Below are 23,295 nucleotides of genomic sequence, written 5' to 3'. Positions count from 1 at the left end.
TAAATATGTAAACAGGTTAAACATGTAGGCAAGTGGGTAACAAATATGTACATGGTGCTTCTCTGGGTAAAACTGATCCAACTCCTTGCCATTTAACCAACTGGAATTCAGACCATTTTTTAAAAGTTAATACATGCACTATAACACTCAAAGTAAATGCAATTCTAAATGTTTAGTGAGCTTTGATCAGGCCCCAAAATATTATACAATATGTTGAAGTTGAGTATAAGTTCTGCTCATATTTGTAATGATTGGTTCTACTGCATAATGTTGAATTGCATGAAGTGTATATGTACCTAGCGAGTTGGAACAGGACCCTGAACAAAAAGTATTTAATTCTATAAATGTTGCATGATTTTAATAAATTGTAAAACACATTTCTCTTAAGACGTTTATTTAATGGCAAACAGGCCCTTATGCAATAAAAATACTAATTCTCACAGATAAACATTGTGGCAAAAATAACCTCGCCACTGGGTTTTGGAGTGGCCTGTTTTCCAGCCTTTTGCCCTATGACTATGGCCCCTGGGGTGTATTGCCATTTAAAAAGTCTCTTTGGGCTTACTGGATTTTAAAACACTTTTTCTGCCTCTTTAAATCCATGGGGAAATGCGCCTCCCCCCCCCCCCCCCCCCCTTTTCCCTGTCCTATTGTTCTGAAGCAGGGCGTTGTCCCAGGGACACTGCCAGACCAGTTGAAGCTGGCTGCTTTGTCCCTCCTCAATCTCTCATCAGCCCTTGCTATTGTTTAACCACATGGCGTTCCAACTGTATTTGTGAGAACTCTACATACATTCCTTCTTTTGTTTTTAATCTAATCCTTGTTTTACTTTACTTTTCTCATTTCTGTATCTAAAAAATGTTTAGTCCTTTTTTTTTTTCTTTTTTTATACTGACTGTGCTATTTTCTCTTCTGTGTGTGATTTGGAAGCTCTTATAACTTGCTTAGCCTCTTTCTGCCTAATCTTATAGATTATTCTCTGTTTTTTTTTATAATTACTAAATGCTATTTTTTTGTTTTTTTACTCTTTTGGCCACATCTGCGGAGTACCACAGTGGTTTCTTGATTTTTTTTGCCTTTTACTGACAAGCCTAATGCAATTTTCTGTTGCCTTCAGCAGTGCAACTTTTAACTAATCCTTGTAATCTATTTAGCTCTAATCCACCACCACCACCATTCATACAGTGAGGGAAAAAAAGTATTTGATCCCCTGCTGATTTTGAACGTTTGCCCACTGACAAAGAAATGATCGGTCTATCATTTTAATGGTAGGTGTATTTTAACAATGAGAGAAAGAAAAACCAAAACAAAAAAAATCCAGAAAAACACATGTCAAAAATGTTAAAACTGATTTGCATGTCAATGAGTGAAATGAGTATTTGACCCCTTCGATTGTTGGCAATCACAGAGGTCAGATGTTTTTTGAAGTTGTGTGGTGGAATCTCGGTAAAAATAAATTTAATAGGCCGAGATTACCACGTGGCATGTGTACGTGCATATGCTGACGTATCGATCAGTTGGTTGCACGAGGCAAGATACGATCAGTAGTGTACGGAGCATGTGCAAGAATACAGGATGTAGTATTCCCCTCCTCCATTGTGCTGGACAAGCCATGCGGTCAAGCAGGAAGTTAATTCTTACTTGTATTGATTGGTCAAGAGAATGTGCGGGTGGAGCTTAATATGGGAGGAGTTATGTGCCTATATAAGGAGCCTGCACTATTGTCCGGGGCTCAGAACTCGTGGTATTTTGGTGACGCTAGTCCCTCTGAGTCCCGATCGGTGATCCAATAAAGAATCTCTTCCTTCCTGAAGAAACCTGTGTCCATCTCTCTGTGCTTCGCTTCCGTCAGTTTCTCCGGTATCATTTGGTGCATTGGCCGGGAAGCTCATCGTTCAACGGTAGCTGAGAGGCAGAGGCGTGAGACGGTCTATCTTTGCCCACGTTCTCTACGGCTGCACCCCTGAACTTCTGCGTGGACCTCCCTTCGTCTCGGCGCCACTGGTCTGTTGTCCAGGAGATCATCGGCCTCTACGTGAGAAGTGCTGGGGTGTCCCCGTCGATGAGTGTGAACTCAGGTTCAGGAACGAGGAGGTAAGACAACTGCTGTTTTAGACGGCAGACCCACTAGGGGTATACCGATTGTGCGGTAGGCCCAAAGGGGTTTAAATCTGTGTATCTGCCCCCTCTGTCGGAGGGAAGGAGCGAAGGCGCACCGCTCGATCGAACGCTCTTTAGTCAGACCGTTTGATTTTGTTAGTCAGGCGGGGCTCTGGTGTAAATAGCCCTAGCCGGACACCGGTGTCTTGTCTAGACTAGCGTTCTAGGGTGTATATTTTGTTCGCTAGGTCGGAGGGACCGGGAGACTAAGCGGCGTCTGTGTAAATTCGGTTCGCTAGCTCTCAACCTATCTGGGCTAAGTGGGAAGGCGTGTAAATTTGGAACCCACTAGACTTTTGATAGTTATCGACTAAGAGGCGTCTGTGTAAATTCGGTCCTCTAGCTCGCTATATGTGGTGCTTGGGCAGTGTGGCTAACCAAAACGTATGTAGGATCCTTACTGTTTGTACTTGCAGGATCCATTGGCCCTGTCGTAATGTCAGGATCGGGACAGGGATCCAACACGCAGAGTACAAACAGTAGCCAGATACGTATACTGGACCTTAGAATGGCCGGACTAACGTAAGTAGTACAGTATAGAATGGTCAAAGACAAGCCGAGGTCGAGGGTAACAGAAGACAGGTAAGCGAGAGACAAGCCGAATCAAGGGTAACAGAGATAAGCAGAGTAAGGTAAACAAGCCGGGTCAAAACCAAAAGGGATAATAGAATACACAAGCACTGAGTGACTAGAACAAGCTAGAACCACGACAGGGCAATGAGCTAATGAAAGAAGCTCTGTTAAATACCCTGTTCAGAGCAGTAACCACGCCTCGTTCCGGGGGAGTGTCCTGATGACTACTTCCTGCCTAGATGCTGTAAAAGGCAGTCACTCCCTCGCGGCCGGCCTAGCATGACCGGATAGACCATGGGGAAGGGAGCCATCAGACCGTCTGGATGGAGGAACAGCTAAGTCTCTACCTCTTTCGGAGGTAGAGACCACAGGTACCCTGACAGTACCCCTCCTCTCAGATACGCCCACCGGGCGGAATGAACCGGGACGAGATGGGAAGCGAGAGTGATACGCCCTGCGGAGACGGGGAGCATGAACATCCTCCTGAGGTACCCAACTCCTCTCCTCAGGACCATATCCCTTCCAATCAACCAGATATTGTACTCTCCCCCGGGAGATTCGAGAATCAATAATAGAGTTAACCTCATACTCCTCCTGACCCTCCACCTGAACGGAGCGAGGAGGGGCTATTGTGGAGGAAAATCTGTTACATATGAGTGGTTTCAGCAATGAAACGTGAAACGAGTTCGGGATGCGTAAGGTATTAGGAAGAGCTAAACGATACGCAACTGGATTGATACGGGTCAGCACCCTGTAGGGTCCAATATAACGAGGAGCGAACTTCATGGATGGCACTTTTAAACGGATGTTCCTCGTGCTCAGCCATACCCTATCACCTGGAACAAAGACCGGAGCCGCCCTTCTACGTTTATCAGCGTGTTTCTTAACCAACATAGAGTTGTGCACAAGGATTTGTCGAGTTTGATCCCACAACTTCCTCAAATTGGCAACATGAACATCAACCGACGGCACCCCCTGGGAAGGAGAATCCGAAGGAAGAATAGACGGATGAAAACCATAATTCATGAAGAAGGGGCTTGAATGAGTAGAATCGCAAACGAGATTGTTGTGTGCAAACTCCGCCCAAGGAATCAAACCGACCCAATCATCCTGGTGTTCAGAAACAAAGCATCATAAATATTGTTCAATTTTCTGGTTGGTACGTTCAGCAGCTCCGTTAGACTGAGGATGATAGGCAGAAGAAAAGTTTAATTTAATACCAAGTTGAGAGCAGAAGGACCTCCAAAAGCGGGAAACAAATTGGGAGCCTCTGTCCGATACAATTTGAGAGGGTATCCCATGTAGGCGAAAAATCTCCTTAGCGAATATCTCTGCCAATTCGGGAGAAGACGGGAGTTTAGGCAGGGGAATGAAGTGTGCCATCTTAGTAAACCTGTCAACCACGGTGAGGATAACAGTCTGTCTTTTAGAGATCGGTAGATCGACAATAAAGTCCATGGCCAAACAGGACCATGGTTTTTCTGGAACCTCCAAGGGGTGCAGGAATCCACATGGAAGCGTATGGGGTTGTTTGGTTTTAGTACAAACTTCACAAGCAGCGATGAACTCCTCAATATCCCTCCGTAAAGCAGGCCACCAGAAGTCCTTAGAGATCAACGCGTAAGTTTTGCGAATACCAGGATGCCCCGCCATCTTGCTATTATGTAAACACTGTAAAAGTTCCAGTTGAAGAGCAGGAGGAACGAAATGACGGCCCGCAGGAGTCTGTTTAGGTGCTAGATGTTGCAACTTAATGATCTCGGCCAGTAATGGAGAATGAATCCTGAGATTCGTATTAGCAATGATATTGCATTTCGGAACTATAGAAGAAAGAACTGGTTCAGGTACAGTAGCATGTTCACATTGGCGAGATAATGCATCGGCTTTAGAGTTTTTAGAACCAGGTCTGTAAGTCAGTACATAATTGAAGTCAGGAATAAGGACCAACGAGCTTGTCTAGAGGATAAGCGCTTAGCCTCCCCAATATAGGACAAGTTCTTGTGGTCCGTCAAAATCGTAATAGGGTGTAGGGTCCCCTCCAACAAATGTCTCCACTCCTTTAAGGCTTTAATGACTGCTAACAGTTCCCTCTCCCCGATGTCATATCTGCTCTCAGGCCCAGAAAATTTCTTAGAGAAGAAACCACAAGGGTGTAACGGTTTATCCACCCCTAACCTTTGAGACAGAACAGCCCCAACTGCTGTCTCAGAGGCATCGACCTCAAGCAAGAAAGGCAGAGTCGTATCAGGATGGACTAGAATGGGAGCCGAGGCAAAAAGTTCCTTGAGAGTCTTGAAAGCACCAAGAGCTTCCTTAGACCAGAACTTAGTATCAGCCCCTTGTTTGGTCGTATTGGTAATAGGTGCAATGATAGAGGAGTATCCTTTAATGAAGCGCCTATAGTAGTTGGAAAAACCAATAAACCTTTGGATAGCTTTGAGTCCTTTGGGCAAGGGCCAGTCTAAAATAGATTGGAGTTTCACAGGATCCATTTTAAAACCCTCCCCAGAAATCACGTATCCAAGAAAGTCTACCTGAGACTGATCAAAACTGCACTTCTCCAATTTGCAATATAGACCATGTTGCAGCAGCTTGTGTAACACCTTTCTGACCTGTCTATGGTGAGTCTCAATCTCCTTAGAGTGTATTAGTATGTCGTCCAGGTAAACAATAACACAATCATGCTGAAACTCCCTAAGTACCTCATTAATCAAATCTTGAAATACTGCAGGCGCATTGCATAGTCCAAATGGCATAACAGTGTATTCGTAATGGCCATACCGGGTATTGAATGCCGTCATCCACTCGTGACCTTGCTGGATTCTCACCAAATTGTAAGCCCCTCTGAGATCTAACTTGGTGAAGATTTTGGAGCCCTTAAGACGATCAAATAACTCGGTAATCAGTGGGATAGGATAGGCATTTCTGACAGTTATTTTATTCAAGCCTCGGTAATCGATACAAGGTCTCAGCGTGCCATCCTTCTTCTCAATGAAAAAGAACCCAGCCCCGGCCGGAGAAGAAGACCTCCTGATGAATCCCTTTTCTAAATTCTCCCGAATATACTCCTCTAGAACCGAGTTTTCCTGAACAGACAAAGGATATACATGGCCCCTCGGAGGCATAGTGCCGGGTAGAAGCTTAATCTTACAGTCAAATGACCTGTGTGGAGGCAAAGAATCAGCATTCTTCTTGTCAAACACTGCCCTTAAGTCTAGGTAAAGGTCTGGTATTTGTCTTTCTGTGGACTGAGTAGGATTCTCCGGTATGTTAATATTAGCTAATGGAGAAACCTTGCACAAACACCGATCCTGGCAGCCCTGGCCCCACGAGAGTATCTCTCCTAACTCCCAATCGATAATAGGGTTATGTTTTTTCAACCATGGGTACCCCAGAACTATGGGAACGGAAGGAGACGAAATGAGCATAAGAGATAAATTCTCCACGTGTAGGATACCAACATTTAAATCAATGGGTAGGGTCTCACGAAAGATAACAGGGTCTAGTAGTTGTCTACCATCTATGGCCTCAACGGCCAAAGGTGTCTCCGTTAGCTGGGATGGGAAATTGTTCTTACTAGCAAAGGCTTGGTCGATAAAATTCTCAGCAGCACCGGAATCTATCAATGCCATAGCCCTTACTACTTCCTTCCCCCAAGTTAAGGAAACTGGTAGCAGAAGCCTGTGATCTTTATAATTAGGAGTAGAGGACAAAATAGAAACACCCAAGGCCTGTCCTCTAGAGAGACTTAGGTGCGAGCGTTTCCCGGGCGGTTAGAACAGTTCGAGAGTAAATGACCCTTGGCCCCACAGTACATACACAAACCCTCTCTTCTCCTGTGCTGTCTTTCCTCCTCAGAGAGGCGGGTATACCCTATCTGCATAGGTTCAGTAAGCAAAGATATCGTGGAGTCAGGACTTGGAAAAGCGGGAGCTAACCTAAAAGAAGGTCTCTGGTTCCTCTCTCGAGTGTTCTGTCTCTCTCTTAGACGTTCATCTATACGAGAGATGAACGAAATTAAATCCTCTAAATTCTCAGGGAGTTCTCTGGTAGCAACCTCATCAAGGATTACATCAGATAGGCCATTCAAAAATACATCCATATACGCCTGCTCATTCCACTTGATTTCTGCCGCCAGAGACCTGAACTCTAGTGCATAATCCACCAGTGTTCGGTTCTCCTGTCTCAGGCGCAACAGTAATCTGGCTGCATTAACCTTTCTACCTGGAGGGTCAAATGTTCTTCTAAAAGCAGCTACAAATGCGTTATAGTTATAAACTAATGGGTTATCGTTCTCCCATAGTGGGTTGGCCCATCTCAGAGCTTTCTCAATGAGTAGGGTGATAATAAATCCTACTTTTGCCCTATCTGTAGGATAAGAGCGAGGTTGCAATTCAAAGTGGATACTAATTTGGTTTAAAAAACCACGACACTTCTCAGGAGCCCCACCATAGCGTACTGGGGGGGTAATGTGAGAAGAAGCACCCACTGTGGCTACCTCTAGACCTGAACCGACAGGAGAAACAGGGGTATTACCTATCTCCTCTGGTGGGTTATTGGCACAAGCTAATAGAGCCTGTAGCGCAAGCGCCATCTGATCCATTCTGTGATCCATGGCTTCAAACCTAGGATCAGGAGCAGCCAGCTTACTGTTTGTACTTGCAGGATCCATTGGCCCTGTCGTAATGTCAGGATCGGGACAGGGATCCAACACGCAGAGTACAAACAGTAGCCAGATACGTATACCGGACCTTAGAATGGCCGGACTAACGTAAGTAGTACAGTATAGAATGGTCAAAGACAAGCCGAGGTCGAGGGTAACAGAAGACAGGTAAGCGAGAGACAAGCCGAATCAAGGGTAACAGAGATAAGCAGAGTAAGGTAAACAAGCCGGGTCAAAACCAAAAGGGATAATAGAATACACAAGCACTGAGTGACTAGAACAAGCTAGAACCACGACAGGGCAATGAGCTAATGAAAGAAGCTCTGTTAAATACCCTGTTCAGAGCAGTAACCACGCCTCCAAGGCGTCTTGATTGGTCCTGCAGCAATTGACTGACAGGTCGTTCCGGGGGAGTGTCCTGATGACTACTTCCTGCCTAGATGCTGTAAAAGGCAGTCACTCCCTCGCGGCCGGCCTAGCATGACCGGATAGACCACGGGGAAGGGAGCCATCAGACCGTCTGGATGGAGGAACAGCTAAGTCTCTACCTCTTTCGGAGGTAGAGACCACAGGTACCCTGACACATACCGCTTGTATACCCCCTTTAATCCGGAAGACGCAGACAATTCCCGAATGGTGAACTCCGCCTTTGTCAGCCAAGCTTATGGAGATATTAAGCGCAAGCTACAAAAGTTAGAAGGGTTTGCAGGTATGTCCATCACCCAACTAATGGAGGTAGCGAATAAGGTATACATGAATAGGGAAACAGAAAGTAAGAAAGAGGAAGAGCGCAAGATGCGTAGAAAGGCAGACATGCTAGCGGTAGCGATCGCAGGCGTAGATAGACGGGGCCCAGATAGAGGCGATAGTAGATGGAATGAGGAACCTCTAAGTAGAAATCAGTGCGCATACTGTAGGGAAGAAGGGCATTGGAGAAATGAGTGTCCTCGAAGAGAACAGTGTGAGAGAGACAGACCTAGGACAGGTTATGGAAACTTTAGAGGCAGAGCGAGAGGTAGAGGAGGCCCTGGAGGGAGTAATGGTAATAGAGGGAGCAATGGGAACAGAGGAAGTGTTAGGGAAGATGGATATATCCCAGCAGCGCAAAGGTCCCGCGATAGAGAAGGCAGGGACTTTGTAGGATTGGCTGACACGGTCATGGAGGACTATTGATACCGACCGGGCTCCATCCCCCTTGGTCGAGCGGAGCCTATGGTCGATGTATCAATAGGGGGAAAAAGGAGTGCGTTCATGATCGACACTGGTGCTGAACATTCAGTGGTGACTAATTGTGGCGAAACCAACCCCAGTGGCGAGGTTGGTTTCGCCACACTAATCTAGTTGCTCCTCCATCTGGAAGGACTATTACTGTAATAGGAGCAACTGGAAGAAGTGCTGAAAAACCGGTTCTTAAAAGTCGACTCTGTACATTGGGAGGCCACGTAGTAAAACATCAATTCCTTTATATGCCTGAATGTCCAGTCCAATTGCTGGGACGTGATATGCTATCAAAATTACAAGCGCAGATTACGTTCCTACCAAATGGAACAACATCCTTAAAGTTTAATGGACCTTCAGGTATCATGACATTATCCGTACCAAAGGAAGAAGAGTGGCGACTTTATACAGCGTTGACTAGCCAAAACCCTAGGAGTGATGAGTCATTATTCAACATACCAGGAGTTTGGGCAGAGAACAACCCACCAGGACTGGCCCGCAATATTCCACCTATTAAAATTGAACTAAAACTTGGGGTTTATCCAGTAAGCCTAAGACAATACCACATCCCGCAGAAGGCTAAGAAGAACATCCAATCTTATCTGGATAAGTTCATACGGTATGGTATCCTAAAATTCTGTACTTCCCCCTGGAACACCCCATTGCTGCCTGTTCAAAAGCCCGGTACAGATGAGTATCGACCTGTGCAGGACTTGAGCGCAGTCAATGATGCGGTTGTTAGTATACATCCAGTTGTACCCAATCCATATAACCTGCTTGCTTTAATTCAGGGCGGGGCTACTTACTTTACAGTCTTAGACCTCGAAGATGCCTTCTTTTGCCTCCGAATTGCTGCAGAAAGTCAATGTATTTTCGCTTTCCAATGGGAGAACGCTGTAACGGGCTCAAAACGCCAAATGACTTGGACAAGACTGCCCCAAGGGTTTAAAAATTCACCTACCCTATTTGGTTCAGCTCTAAGTCAAGATCTACTGGATTTCGAGTCCATCCCAGGAGAGTGTGTATTGTTACAATATGTAGATGACTTGTTGATAGCAGCAGTTACAAAAGAAATCTGTCAGCGAGCAACGCACGATCTACTACACATTCTCTGGAAGGCAGGATACAAGGTGTCTAGAAAGAAGGCTCAGTTGTGTTTGCCAACTGTCAAATATCTGGGATTCCATATCTCTGAAGGTCAAAGAATTATGGGGCCAGAGAGAAAAGAAGCTGTGTGCCAAATACCGATACCCAAGAATAGAAGACAAGTGCGAGAATTCTTGGGGGCAGCAGGCTTCTGTAGGATATGGATTCCCAGCTATGCGATACTGGCAAAACCTCTGTACGCAGCTATCAAAGGTACAGAGCACGACCCCTTCTTATGGACCCAAGAACAGCAAACGGCATTTGAAGATGTGAAGAAGGCTTTGATGAGTGCCCCAGCATTAGGTCTACCTGATCACACACGACCATTCTACCTGTATGTACATGAGCAAAGAAGAATGGCTGTGGGAGTATTGACACAGTACTTGGGATCATGGCAAAGACCTGTTGCCTACATGTCTAAGCAATTGGATGCAGTGGCCAGCGGACTTCCACCTTGTCTAAGAGCCGTAGCTGCAGCCGCCCTGCTAGTAGCTGAAGCCGATAAACTCACTCTGGGTCAAGAACTTTATGTACGAGTCCTACATGCAGTACAGACGTTGTTGGATTACAAAGGAAATCATTGGTTTAGTAACAGCCGTATGACCAAGTATCAAGCAATGTTGTGTGAAAACCCCAGAGTGCATTTAGAGACTGTAAACACCTTAAATCCAGCTACCCTTTTGCCACAACCTACTGAAAGTCAACATGATTGTTTGGAAGTAATGGATGAAGTATTCTCAAGTAGACCAGATCTTCGTGATTTTCCCATCCAGAACCCCGATGTTCAATATTATACCGACGGCAGTAGTTATGTGAAAGAAGGGATCCGCTATGCAGGATATGCAGTGACAACAATAGACAAGGTGATAGAAGCTCGGCCACTGGCGAAAGGAACATCAGCACAAAAGGCAGAATTGATAGCACTGACACGAGCGTTACAATTGGCTGAAGGTTTAAGAGTGAACATCTACACGGACTCCAAATATGCGTTTTTAACCACTCATGCCCACGGAGCTTTGTATAAAGAAAGAGGACTACTGAATTCAGAAGGCAAAGAAATCAAATACGCAGCTGAAATCCTACAACTATTGGAAGCAGTGTGGGAGCCGAAAGAAGTCGGTATCATACATTGTCGAGCGCATCTGAGAGGAGATGGTGATGTAACCAAAGGAAATCGGATGGCAGATAGTGCAGCCAAGCGTGCTGCTGAATCAGGAAGACAGGAGTATGTGGGGCATATAGCTGCTCTTATACCAACTCCACTGTCCCAATGGACTCCAGTTTATACAGCTCAAGAAGAGGAGTGGTTAAAGACTGAACCAGGAAAGTATTTGGAGAACAAGTGGTATCGGCTAGAAGATGTAGAATAGTCATACCAGCGTCACTAGCGGTAGAAATTGTCCAAAATTATCACAACGGGACACATTCTGGGAGAGACAGCACTGAAGAATCTCTCAGAAAACATTTCTACATACCAAGATTGTCCAACTTGACTCAGGCCATTGTACGAAGATGTGTAACGTGTGCTAAAAATAATGCAAGACAAGGACCAGTAAAGCCACCAGGAGTCCAGTTTATGGGGGGACTCCCCATGTCCGATTTACAAATTGACTTTACAGTGATGCCTAAATCGGGTGGACATCGTTACCTGCTGGTAATTGTGTGCACCTATTCAGGCTGGGTAGAAGCATGTCCTACTCGTACAGAGAAAGCAGGAGAAGTCGTGAGATTCCTGCTACGAGAAATAATACCCCGATATGGACTACCCTGTTCTATAGGATCGGACAATGGTCCAGCTTTTGTTCATCAGTGCCTACAACAACTGACTCATATGCTTGGTATAAAGTGGAGGCTTCATACAGCATATAGACCCCAGAGTTCTGGTAAGGTAGAGAGAATGAATAGAACTATTAAGAATCAGTTGCCTAAAATGTGTCAGGAAACCCAACTTAAATGGAACGTTCTCTTACCCATAGCTCTATTGCGAATCCGCAGTACCCCTACCAGAAGGATGGGCCTCTCTCCTTTTGAAATCATGTATGGGCGACCACCTCCCGTACTTGGTAACTTAAGGGGGGACTTGAGTCAGTTGGGAGAAGGAATTACCCGGCAGCAGGTTGTAGAGTTGGGTAAGACTATGGAGGAGGTACAGAAATGGGTACAAGATAGATTACCGGTGAATATTTATCCCCCTGTTCATAGTTATCATCCAGGAGATCAAGTGTGGATTAAAGAGTGGAATAATGTACCGTTAGGGCCCAAGTGGAGAGGTCCTTATGTTGTTCTTTTGTCTACCCCTACAGCAATAAAAGTAGCCGAAGTGACTCCGTGGATACATCACTCCAGGGTTAAACCAGCAGCAGTCGATTCTTGGCAAGTTACAGCAGATCCAGAGAATCCCTGCAAGATCCGGTTAAAACGCACGACTCAGTCGGAGTAACGAGGAACTATTGTGGATTACAAATTTTATTGTTACAGGGATTTGGTGAAGTGAGTGTTTTTAGACGGCCATAATAAAGCCTGTCCGCTCACCGACATATAGTGTATAAGCCAGGGAAAGTCTCGAAGGGACTCCTGTGAAGACGAGCAGAACTCCATTCCCTGCAGCCCTTACATCCTGGAAGCTGAGGTGCCTTCGCACGGACGAAGACTGAGGATGACGGCGAAAGATGTGTTGATGATAGTGTTTATTTATGTGTGTTTTTATATTCAGGAAGGTAGAGGTACCGACACTCCTAGCTGTGAGGTATGCATTAAGACTACGAGAACAGGTAACCATATTTCCCAAACCCTAATTTGGCATTCACAATACGAGTGTAAAGGAGATGTATCGAGATGTAGATAACTAAATATAGACTATAGTGTGTGCCATTTAGGAGTAGGAGAACCTAAGTGCTTCAGTCCGGAGTATCAACCCCGTACAGTTTGGTTGACTCTCAGGAATGGAGATCCTCAGGGGACCCTAATTAATAAGACAGTATTAGAATCCGTACATTCTTCGGGTGTTCTGCTATTTGATGCGTGTAAAGCGATATCAAGTGGTAGAAAGCCGTGGAATGTATGTGGGGATCTTAGATGGGAGAGGACATATGGGTCTAATGATAAATATATTTGTCCCAGTAGTAAAAATAAATATGTGAGTCCTAGATGCCCGAATAAAGACTATAACTTTTGCCCATATTGGTCTTGTGTGGGGTGGGCGACTTGGGGACAGACAGTAGACAAAGACATGATAGTGACTAAGTTGCCTACCAGCCCATATTGTAAGTCTATGGAATGTAATCCCATCCATATACTTATAAATAACCCCGATAAGTTCTTAGACAAATATGGCAATTTATTTGGGTTTCAGATATACGGGACAGGTTTAGATCCTGGGACAGTATTGTTTATAGGGATAGAGACTGATACGGTATCCTCCCAAACTCATCAAGTATACCATTCCTTTTATGAAGAGATGAGTATAGATAATAAGATCCCCCATAATGCTAAAAACCTGTTTATTGATTTAGCCGAAAGTATTGCCGGTAGTCTTAATGTTACCAACTGCTATGTGTGTGGAGGTACTAACATGGGAGACCAATGGCCTTGGGAAGCAAAGGAGGTAATGTTCGGTTCTGAGGCAGTTGACCAATTAATATCTACACAAGCCGATTATCATATGAGTGTTAGAGGTAAATCTGAGTGGAGATTAAAGACCTCCATCATAGGTTATGTTTGCATAGCAAGGAAAGGAATAATGTATAATACTTCTGTAGGAGAATTAACTTGTCTAGGGCAAAAAGCTTATGATGATGATACAAAGAATACAACTTGGTGGTCGGCTTCAAATGTCTCAGAACCACCTAACCCGTTTGCTAGATACGCCAATTTAAAGGATGTGTGGTTTGATTTATCCATCACATCTACCTGGAGAGCCCCAGCAAATTTGTACTGGATCTGTGGTAAGAAAGCCTATTCGGAGTTGCCACAGGACTGGGAAGGGGCATGTGTGTTGGGTATGCTCAAACCATCCTTCTTCTTGTTACCTATTGAAACAGGTGAGACTTTAGGTGTTAAAGTGTATGATGTGAATCATAGGAAGAAAAGGGGACCCATAGAGATAGGCGCCTGGGAAGATGATGAATGGCCTCCCCAGCGTATCATAGATTATTATGGGCCAGCCACGTGGGCAGAGGATGGTACCTTTGGTTACAGAACCCCTATTTATATGCTCAACCGTATTATAAGATTACAGGCGGTGGTTGAGATTATTACTAACGAAACATCACAAGCGCTCAATCTCCTAGCGAAGCATAATACCAGGATGAGGACAGCAGTCTACCAAAATAGATTAGCCTTGGATTACCTTTTGGCAGTAGAGGGAGGTGTATGTGGGAAGTTTAACCTGAGCAATTGCTGTCTTCAAATAGATGACGAAGGGCAAGCAATAGCTGAGCTTACTAGCCATATGGTTAAACTAGCGCATGTGCCTACTCAGGTATGGAAAGGGTATAATCCAAGTAGTTGGTTTGGTAGCTGGTATGAGTGGTTTGGAGGGCTTAAGGCAGTGGTAGGTGGAGTCTTACTGATCTTAATGTTGTGTCTACTCCTGCCGTGTCTTATACCCTTAGTAGTTAGGTCGGTGCAAAGCCTGATAGAAAATATAGCAGAGAGGAAGGCTGCTGCACAGATAATGGCGATTTATAAGTATAAGGCTCTAGATCAGGGAGAACCAATGCAGGAAGATGAGTGTTGAAGATTCACATCATAAGATAAGTCTGGTCTGGTTCAAGGTAACTTGCGGTGTATGCAAACCAAGGTTAAGTGATGCCTCAAGTAATTGTAAAATATCAAGAGGCATCAAAGGGGGGAATGTGGTGGAATCTCTGTAAAAATAAATTTAGTAGGCCGAGATTACCACGTGGCATGTGTACGTGCATATGCTGACGTATCGATCAGTTGGTTGCACGAGGCAAGATACGATCAGTAGTGTACGGAGCATGTGCAAGAATACAGGATGTAGTATTCCCCTCCTCCATTGTGCTGGACAAGCCATGCGGTCAAGCAGGAAGTTAATTCTTACTTGTATTGATTGGTCAAGAGAATGTGCGGGTGGAGCTTAATATGGGAGGAGTTATGTGCCTATATAAGGAGCCTGCACTATTGTCCGGGGCTCAGAACTCGTGGTATTTTGGTGACGCTAGTCCCTCTGAGTCCCGATCGGTGATCCAATAAAGAATCTCTTCCTTCCTGAAGAAACCTGTGTCCATCTCTCTGTGCTTCGCTTCCGTCAGTTGCTCCGGTATCAGTTGGCCACACGATTTGCCCACATCTCAGGAGGGATTTTGTCTCATTCCTCTTTGCAGATCCTCTCCAAGTTATTTAGGTCTTGAGTCTGATGTTTGGCAACTCGAGCCTTCAGCTCACTCCACAGATTTTCTATGGGATTAAAGTCTGGAGACTGGCAAGGCCACTCTAGGACCTTAATGTGATACTTCTTGAGCCACACCTTTGTTGCCTTGGCTGTGTATTTTGGGTCATTGTCATACAGGAATACCTATCCACAACCCATGTTCAATGCCCTGGCTGACAGAAGGAGGTTCTCACCCAAGATTTGACGGTTCATGGTCCCGTCCATCGTCCGTTTGATGCAGTGCAGTTGTTCTGCCCCTTAGCAGAGAAACACCAGCAAAGCATAATGTTTCCACCTCCATGTTTGACAGTGGGGATGGTGTTCTTGGGGTCATATTAAGCATTCCTCTTCCTCCAAACATGTCGAGTTGCGTTCATGCCAAAGAGCTCGATTTTGGTCTCATCTGACCACAACACTTCTTACTCAGTTTTCCTCTGAATCATTCAGACGTTATTTAGAAAACTTCAGACGGGCCTGTACATTTGCTTTCTGGAGCAGGGGGACCTTGAAGGCGCTGCAGGATTTCATTACTTCATGGCATAGTGTGTTACCAAATGTTTTCTTGGTGACTATGGTCCCAGCTGCCTTGATATCATTAACAAGATACTTCCATGTAGTTCTGGGCTGATTCCTCACCGTTCTCGTGATCATTGAAACTCCACAAGGTGAGCTCTTGCATGGAGCACCAGACCGAGGGAGACTGAAAGTTAGTTTGTGTCTCTTCCATTTGTGAATAATCGCACCAACTGTTGTCACCTTCTCACCAAGCTGCTTGGAGATGGTCTTGTAGCCCATTCCAGCCTAGTGTAGATCTACAATCTTGTTCCTGACATCCTTGGATAGCTCTTTGGTCTTGGCCATGGTGGAGAGTTTGGAAACTGAATGATTGCTTCTGTGGACAGGTGTATTTTATACAGGTAACAAGCTGAAATTAGGAGCACTCCCTTTAAGAGAGTGCTCCTAATCTCAGCTTGTTACCTGCATAAAAGACACCTGGGAGCCAGAAATCTTGCTGATTGATAGGGGTTAAAATACTTATTTCACTCATTGACATGCAACTCAATTTATAACTTTTTTGACAAGCATTTTTCTGTTTTTCTATTTGTTATTCTGTGTCTAACTGTTAAAATATATCTACCATTAAAATTATAGATTGATCATTTCTTTGTCAGTGGGCAAACGTACAAAATCAGCAGGAGATCAAATACTTTTTCTCCTCACTGTAGATGATACTACATTAACACCCAGATACTGTCACCATCTGACATGAATGGTGTAACGAACGCCTGGTATGTTGTATATCCCATTCGTTCGTATACTCTCGAAATGCTACAGACTTCGTGATTATAGCCCGTTTGCATGGAGCACTGATTCGTATGTTCCCAGAATTCAAGTTGTTTGTAAGAGTAAATCCAGCGATTTGTCGGTCACATACCAAACATCAATTGAGACTTGATGAAGGGTACAACAGGAATGTTTTATTATGGCCAGATGGTCCACTTTTATACACAGACCCCCAGCAGGAGGTCTCAAGCAAGCACATAGCAAAACACTCCCACAACACGCCCATGACACTCCTACAACACGCCCCGGAGTCTCTGTGTCTGGCAGATAATGTAGTGTACTTTGCTTAAACTAATTATCTGCCAGGCACTAGAGATACAAAGTATGAAAACATAAAATATTAACAATACATATAATACATAGAGGAGCACCCACAACTATTATATTCCCGGACAGCCTGGGTCTGAGCGCCCAATTTGTCCAAATAGCGCTCAGATGCCACGAACACAGCCAAATTGCTACCGGGATACAATTTTGACCGACCGCACACGAGGCGCCTGCCCAAATTAGTTCCATAGAATCAGTGGTAGCGGTCAGTCAATTTTGGCAGTTCCAAAACGAACAAAAAGACGAACGGTTGCCCTGGCTCGTAGGTCGCGTTTGTTTGCCTTGTTCGAGAGAACAAACCTACCAAACAGCACACTCCTGGCTTGTCGTGGAAAGAAGCAGGCTTACTTAGCTGATTAGGTTATGGCTTACTTAGCTGATTAAAGTGGGACACTATGGGCCTAGAATATTGCAGCGAGAGAGAGAACGGAGGGTACAATAAATATATAAGCTATGGAATACTCAGAACACAGATGTAATACTAGAAATAGAAATTAAAACATAACTTTTAATAAAGATATAAATTACTAAAAAGTCTCTTGTAACAAAAGACCCACTACAATACAAAACTGATAGTGCTAGATGCACGTGCACTAAACAAGAACAATTATAAATAAAAATATAAGAAAATTAAAAATAAGAAAAGGAGCTGGTCCAAACTGCCTAGAAATTATAGACTGTGTGATAACAAGATATCTACTGGCAGCAAATAAGTAGTGAATGCTGACTAAGTGGTTTCTCATAAAGTGCTATCTTGATTAACAACTATGTATAACAGTAGCTCTGAAAATGTATCAAAAATTGTAACCAAAATAGTAGTAACTATCAGCAATAAATTCCATGCTGAAGAAAAATGTCTGCAGACATTTTTATTAATTTTATTAATTTCTTTATTTATTATTTTTCTTGTTTAGTGCACGTGCATCTAGCACGATCAGTTTTGTATTGTAGTGGGTCTTTTGTTACAAGAGACTTTTTAGTAATTTATATCTTTATTAAAAGTTATGTTTCAATTTCTATTTCTAGTATTACATCTTTGTTCTGAGTATTCCATAGCTTATATATTTCCACAGGGGTTATCCCCCATTTAGGAGGTGACATAGGCATAATGATATATTTTCTCTCTTCTTTGCAGTATAGAATATTGCAGCTTTTCACAATATTCTAATTTACTGAGATTGTGGATTTGGGGTGTTCATGAGCTGTAAGCCATAATCATCGCACTTATGACAAATCACGGCTTGGGCTATCTTGCTTTGTATGTAATGCGTCTATCTCATATATTAGTTTCCCCTTTTACGTTGCATTACTGAAATAAATTAACTTTTACAGGATATTCTAATGTAATTATTTCCGAGGACTTAAAGGTAGGCAGACAATGTAATAGAGCAGAAGAAAATGCTTGCAGATTGCATGGTTGTTTAGGGAGAAGTATTAGCAGTAGATAGAGGGAAGTGCTCATGCCATTGTAGAGAACACTGGTGAGACCTCACTTGGAGTATTAGAGTACTGGAGACAATATCCTGAAGGATATTGATACTTTGGAGAGAGTTCAGAGCAGGGCTACTAAACTGGCTCATGGATTACAGGGTACATCTTACCAGGAAATGTTAAAGGATCTTAACATGTATAGCTTGGAGGAAAGACGGGGCAGGGGGAATATGGTAGAAACACTTAAATATATAAAGGGAATCAACACAGTAAAGGGGGAGAGTGTATTTAAAAGAAGAAAAACTACCACAACAAAAGGACAACCTGAATTAGAGGGGAAAAGGTTTAAAAATATCAGGAAGTATTACTTCACTGAGAGAAAATTGGATGCATGGAATAGCCTGCCAGCTGAAATTGTAGAGGTTAACACAATGAGGGAGTTTACGTATGCGTGGGATAGGCATAAGGCTATTCTAGACTTAAGATAAGGGGAGACTAGATGAGCAGAATGGTTCTTATCTGCCATCACATTCTATATTTCTATGTAAACTCAAATTTTGAGCAATAAGAAGGTCAACTAGCTAGAATGATAAAGTAACTGAACAAGATAAAAAAAATATGTCTATTCCGTTTCAAATGCTATTGTAGAGTGAATTACATCACTAAATAATATGTTTGGGTATTGATGATTTTGCAGTGAGGGCAATGGATGGGTCGGCAGACTGTTTCACCTCCATGACGGAGCACGGGCAGAGATGAGCAGAGCAGACCATAAACAGGGATTTTAAAATTGAGAAACCCATGCATCAAGTCATGGATTTTGTATTTTGCAGCCATGTGTGCCGCCTTACAGTTGCACTGGCTCTGGTCCCTTATTTTTCAGTTGATATTGCTCGTTGTCCACGGGGACAACCAGCTGTGCACGTACGTACATACATAGCTGTCACTTGTACTATGGAAACACGCAATCTTCCTTAGCCTTCAAAGGAACTGCTCTCTCACTCAGAACTTTGAGGTACAATCACAGACTTTAGCTGGATTTATTCCCGACAAACCACATGTTATATTTAGAGGGGTACCCAGCTTTTTTTTCTTTATTTTGGTGGTGCAAATAGCATCAGATTGTTACATCGACATGTTATAAATATCTCATCAAAATATTTTGAGTAAAAGATCCAGTAACATGTTATAAGAAGCTGCACCATTTTTTTTTTAAGGCAATTTGAAAAGGATTATGCATGCTGACATTATATAACTGTAATAACATTTGAGGAATATAAATGCTGCTAACATAAGGTTTTTGAGAACATTTAAGGCTTATATATGCTGATAATGGACGACTGTACAAACATGTAAGGAGCACAGCGCTGATGTTACATGAGTTTAAAAAAAAATAGAATAAATAAAAACAGTTGCTGTTGCAGATAATACGTAACTTAGAAGCATTTAAGTATTATACCTGCTGATACTATGCGGCTTTATGAGCTTGCATGTTGATAATATATGATTGAAAGATCATGGGTGGCTATAACTTCTGGTTTGAGAACATTTAAGAGTTAAGTATGTCGACAGTGTACGACTTTAAAAACGTACGAGGAGTACATTTGCTGGCGCTACAGGGCTATGGAAACATGTAAGTAGTACGTATGCTGCTAATGTTTGATATTAAAAACCTTGTAGGAATACATATGCTAACATATAAGTCAAGAACTTTAATGGCTGTCAATAAGCAGCGTTAAACATTTACTATATGTATTGTGAAGTGTCACTCAGTGACCCCTGAGCGCAGGGGGGGGTGCCGGCTAAGGTGTTATAGATACCGGCATGGTGCTGTCGGGAGCAAACGAGCAAACGAGCAAACTGAAGGGTTCAACGTCTAACTTAACTAAACATATGGGCAACCAAAGGGTATTACTATGCGGTTTTCGGTCTGCGATTTTCTCGCCACCAAGTGTCCCCTGCGGTTTCAGCCTGTGTCAATCCCAGCTCAGGGGGGTAAACGGGACTATCGTGGAAACGTCCCAAGTGTCTGTGTGTCCCAAGTTGGTTGTCTCAGGCCGTGCTATGCCCAGCTTTTGCAGGAAAGCTGTAGTTTCGTCCGCCGTGGAGATAGTGTAGTTGTGGCTGTCCTTCGTAGCTATCAGGGTTCGTAATGGACCCCACTTGTAGGCGATTCCTGTTGATCTCAGTGCTTGCGTGACCCATTGGAGGGGTCTAATCCAAGTAAGGGTGGAGCGGCATAGGTCCTGCAGGAAATGGAGCTGCATCTCTTCGAAGAGGTAAGGTGCTTTGTTTTTAGTTTCTCGTTGTTCCGCCAACTTGTCTCGGAGCATAAGGAAACGTACCATCACGTCTCGAGGTACCCCTGCCAGGGCTCTAGCTGAAGTGGCTAGTCTGTAGCAGCCATCTAATTGTATGTTTTTGGCTATTCGTTGTTGCAATAGGGCTGTGATTAGACGGCATATGAAATGCGGCAGTTCTTGGTTGTCTACCGATTCTGCAATGCCTCTAATTTTGAGGTTTGTGCGCCTTCTCGCGTCTTCCATCGCCTTTAGTTGAAGTTGGGTGGAATGTTGTGCGGTCTGAAGTTGCAGGAACTCCTCTGCACCTCGCACTCTGGCCGTGACCATAGAGATGTCCTCCCTGATGATGTCTAGGTCTGCGTTAAAAAAGGCTCTGATGTTGTTCATCAGGGCTTGAATATCGCCCTTGGTAGCTGTGGCTTGAAGGTCTCCCTGCAGTGTGGATACCTTTGGGCCCTCCGATCTCGGGATGTCGTCGGGGGCATCAAGGATTTCATCGTCGGAGGAGGGACAGGTTGAATCCGCAGGCGACGCCATTTTGGGTCTAGGCCGCGGTTGCTGCAGCAGGTCGCAGATGCTTCTGGAGCCCTCCCCCACGAGGCTTTTGAGTTTTTTCGCCTTTTTGCCCATCTTGGGTGTTGTTGGCAGGGGCGGGCTGGGCCGGGGGGCAGGGAGGCAATTGCCCCCCAGGCCGCCCGAAATTATTTTAGGACCGGCCGCGGCGGGCCGGCCCTTTAAATGCTGCAGCCGCCGAGCGCTCTGTAAAGAGCGCTCAGACGGCTGCAGCAGCTTTTCCCTCCCTCCTCTCCCCTGTAGGTGGCCGAGCTGCACTCCAGTCCGCGGTCCCGGCCGGAGTGATGGGAAGGTGCACACTGAGTGTGCACTTCCTGTCAGTCCGGCCGGGTACAGGAAACAGAAACTCCTGTTCCGCGCGGAACAGGAGTTTCTGTTTCCTGTACCCGGCCGGACTGACAGGAAGGTGCACACTGAGCACCTTCCTATCACTCCGGCCGGGACCGCGGACCGGAGTGCAGCTCGGCCACCTACAGGGGAGGGGGTAAGAATAGGGGGGGGGAGAGTAAGAAGAGGGGGGAGTAAAAAGAGGGGAGGGGGGGAGTAAAAAGAGGGGAGGGGAGGGGAGGGGAGGGGGGAAGTAAAAAGAGGGGGGGAGTAAAAAGAGGGGAGGGGGGAGTAAAAAGAGGGGAGGGGGGGAGTAAAGGGAGGGGGGGGAGTAAGAAGAGGGGAGGGGGGGAAAGTGGGGGTAGAGTAAGAAGAGGGGAGGGGGGAGAGTAAGAAGAGGGGAGGGGGGAGAGTAAGAAGAGGGGGGAGAGTAAGAAGAGGGGGGAGAGTAAGAAGAAGGGGGGAGTAAGAAGAGGGGGAGTAAAAAGAGGGGAGGGGGAGAGTAAAAAGAGGGGAGGGGGGGAGAGTAAGAAGAGGGGAGGGGGGAGAGTAAGAAGAGGGGAGGGGGAGAGTAAGAAGAGGTTAGGGGGGAGAGTAAGAAGAGGGGAGGGGGGAGAGTAAGAAGAGGGAAGGGGGGAGAGTAATAAGAGGGGAGGGGGGAGAGTAAGAAGAGGGGAGGGGGGGAGAGTAAGAAGAAGGGGGGAGTAAGAAGAGGGGAGGGGGGAGTAAGAAGAGGGAATAGAGGGAGTAAGAAGATGGAACAGAGGGAGTAAGAAGAGGGGAGGGGGATAATAAGAGGGGGGAGTAAGAAGAAGGGGGGAGTAAGAAGAAGGGGGGAGTAAGAAGAAGGGGGAAGTAAGAAGGAGGGGAGATAAGAAAAAGAGGGGGGTAAGAAGAAGAAGGGGGGAGTAAGAACAAGAGTGGGGAGTAATTAGAAGAAGGGGGTAAGAAGAAGAGGGGGGTAAGAAGAAGAAGGAGTAAGAAGAAGAGGGGGGAGTAAGAAGAAGAGGGGGGAGTAAGAAGAAGAAGGGGGTAAGAAGAAGAATAGGGTAAAAAGAAGAAGAATGGGGTAAGAATAAGAAGGAGGGGTAAGAAGAAGAAGAGGGGGTAAGAAGAAGAAGAGGGGGTAAGAAGAAGTAGAAGGGTTAAGAAGAAGAAGGGGAGTAAGAAGAATAATGGGGTAAGAAGAAGTAGGAGGGTTAAGAAGAAGAAGGGGGTAAGAAGAAGGGGGAGTAATAAGAAGAAGGGGGTAAGAAGAACAAGGGGGGAGTAAGAAGAACACAGGGAGGAGGGGGGTAAGAAGAACACAGGGGGGGTGAGAACACACAGAGGGAGGAGTGAGAAGAACACAGGCAGGGTGGAGGGGGGATGAGAAGAGCACAGGGAGGGTGGGTGAGTGTGTGAAGAGACCGCTAGGAGAGGGTGGGGGAGAGGAAAGACCACTAAGGGGCAGGGGAGAGCTCTAAGGGACAGAAGGGACAGCTCTATAGGACAGGGGGCAAGACAGGGAGCTCTTTAACACTACGCGCACACACACACACACAATGCACCCCTATACATACACAGAAACACACAATGCATCCCTATACATACACATAAACACACAATGCATCCCTATACATACACAGAAACACACAATGCATCCCTATACATACACAGAAACACACTGCATCCCTATACATACACAGAAACACACAATGCATCCCTATACATACACAGAAATAGAACATGCTTCCCTTACACACAGAGAAACACACAATGCATCCATTACACACACACACAATGCAACCCTTACACACAAAGACAATGCATCATTTGCACACATACACAGAAAC

The 23,295-nt window shown here is 44.9% G+C and overlaps 1 protein-coding gene across 1 annotated transcript in view; it reads right to left on the bottom strand.

Moving 5' to 3' along the window:
* FAM178B (family with sequence similarity 178 member B) overlaps positions 1–23,295 on the bottom strand; it is a 958,733-nt gene that overhangs the window by 338,984 nt on the left and 596,454 nt on the right. The window lies entirely within an intron of this gene.

Source organism: Pelobates fuscus, chromosome 3, assembly GCF_036172605.1.
Source record: "Pelobates fuscus isolate aPelFus1 chromosome 3, aPelFus1.pri, whole genome shotgun sequence".
NCBI lineage: Eukaryota > Metazoa > Chordata > Amphibia > Anura > Pelobatidae > Pelobates > Pelobates fuscus.
The sequence above is the reverse complement of the archived record's forward strand: the minus strand, read 5'-3'. Positions and strand labels throughout refer to the sequence as shown.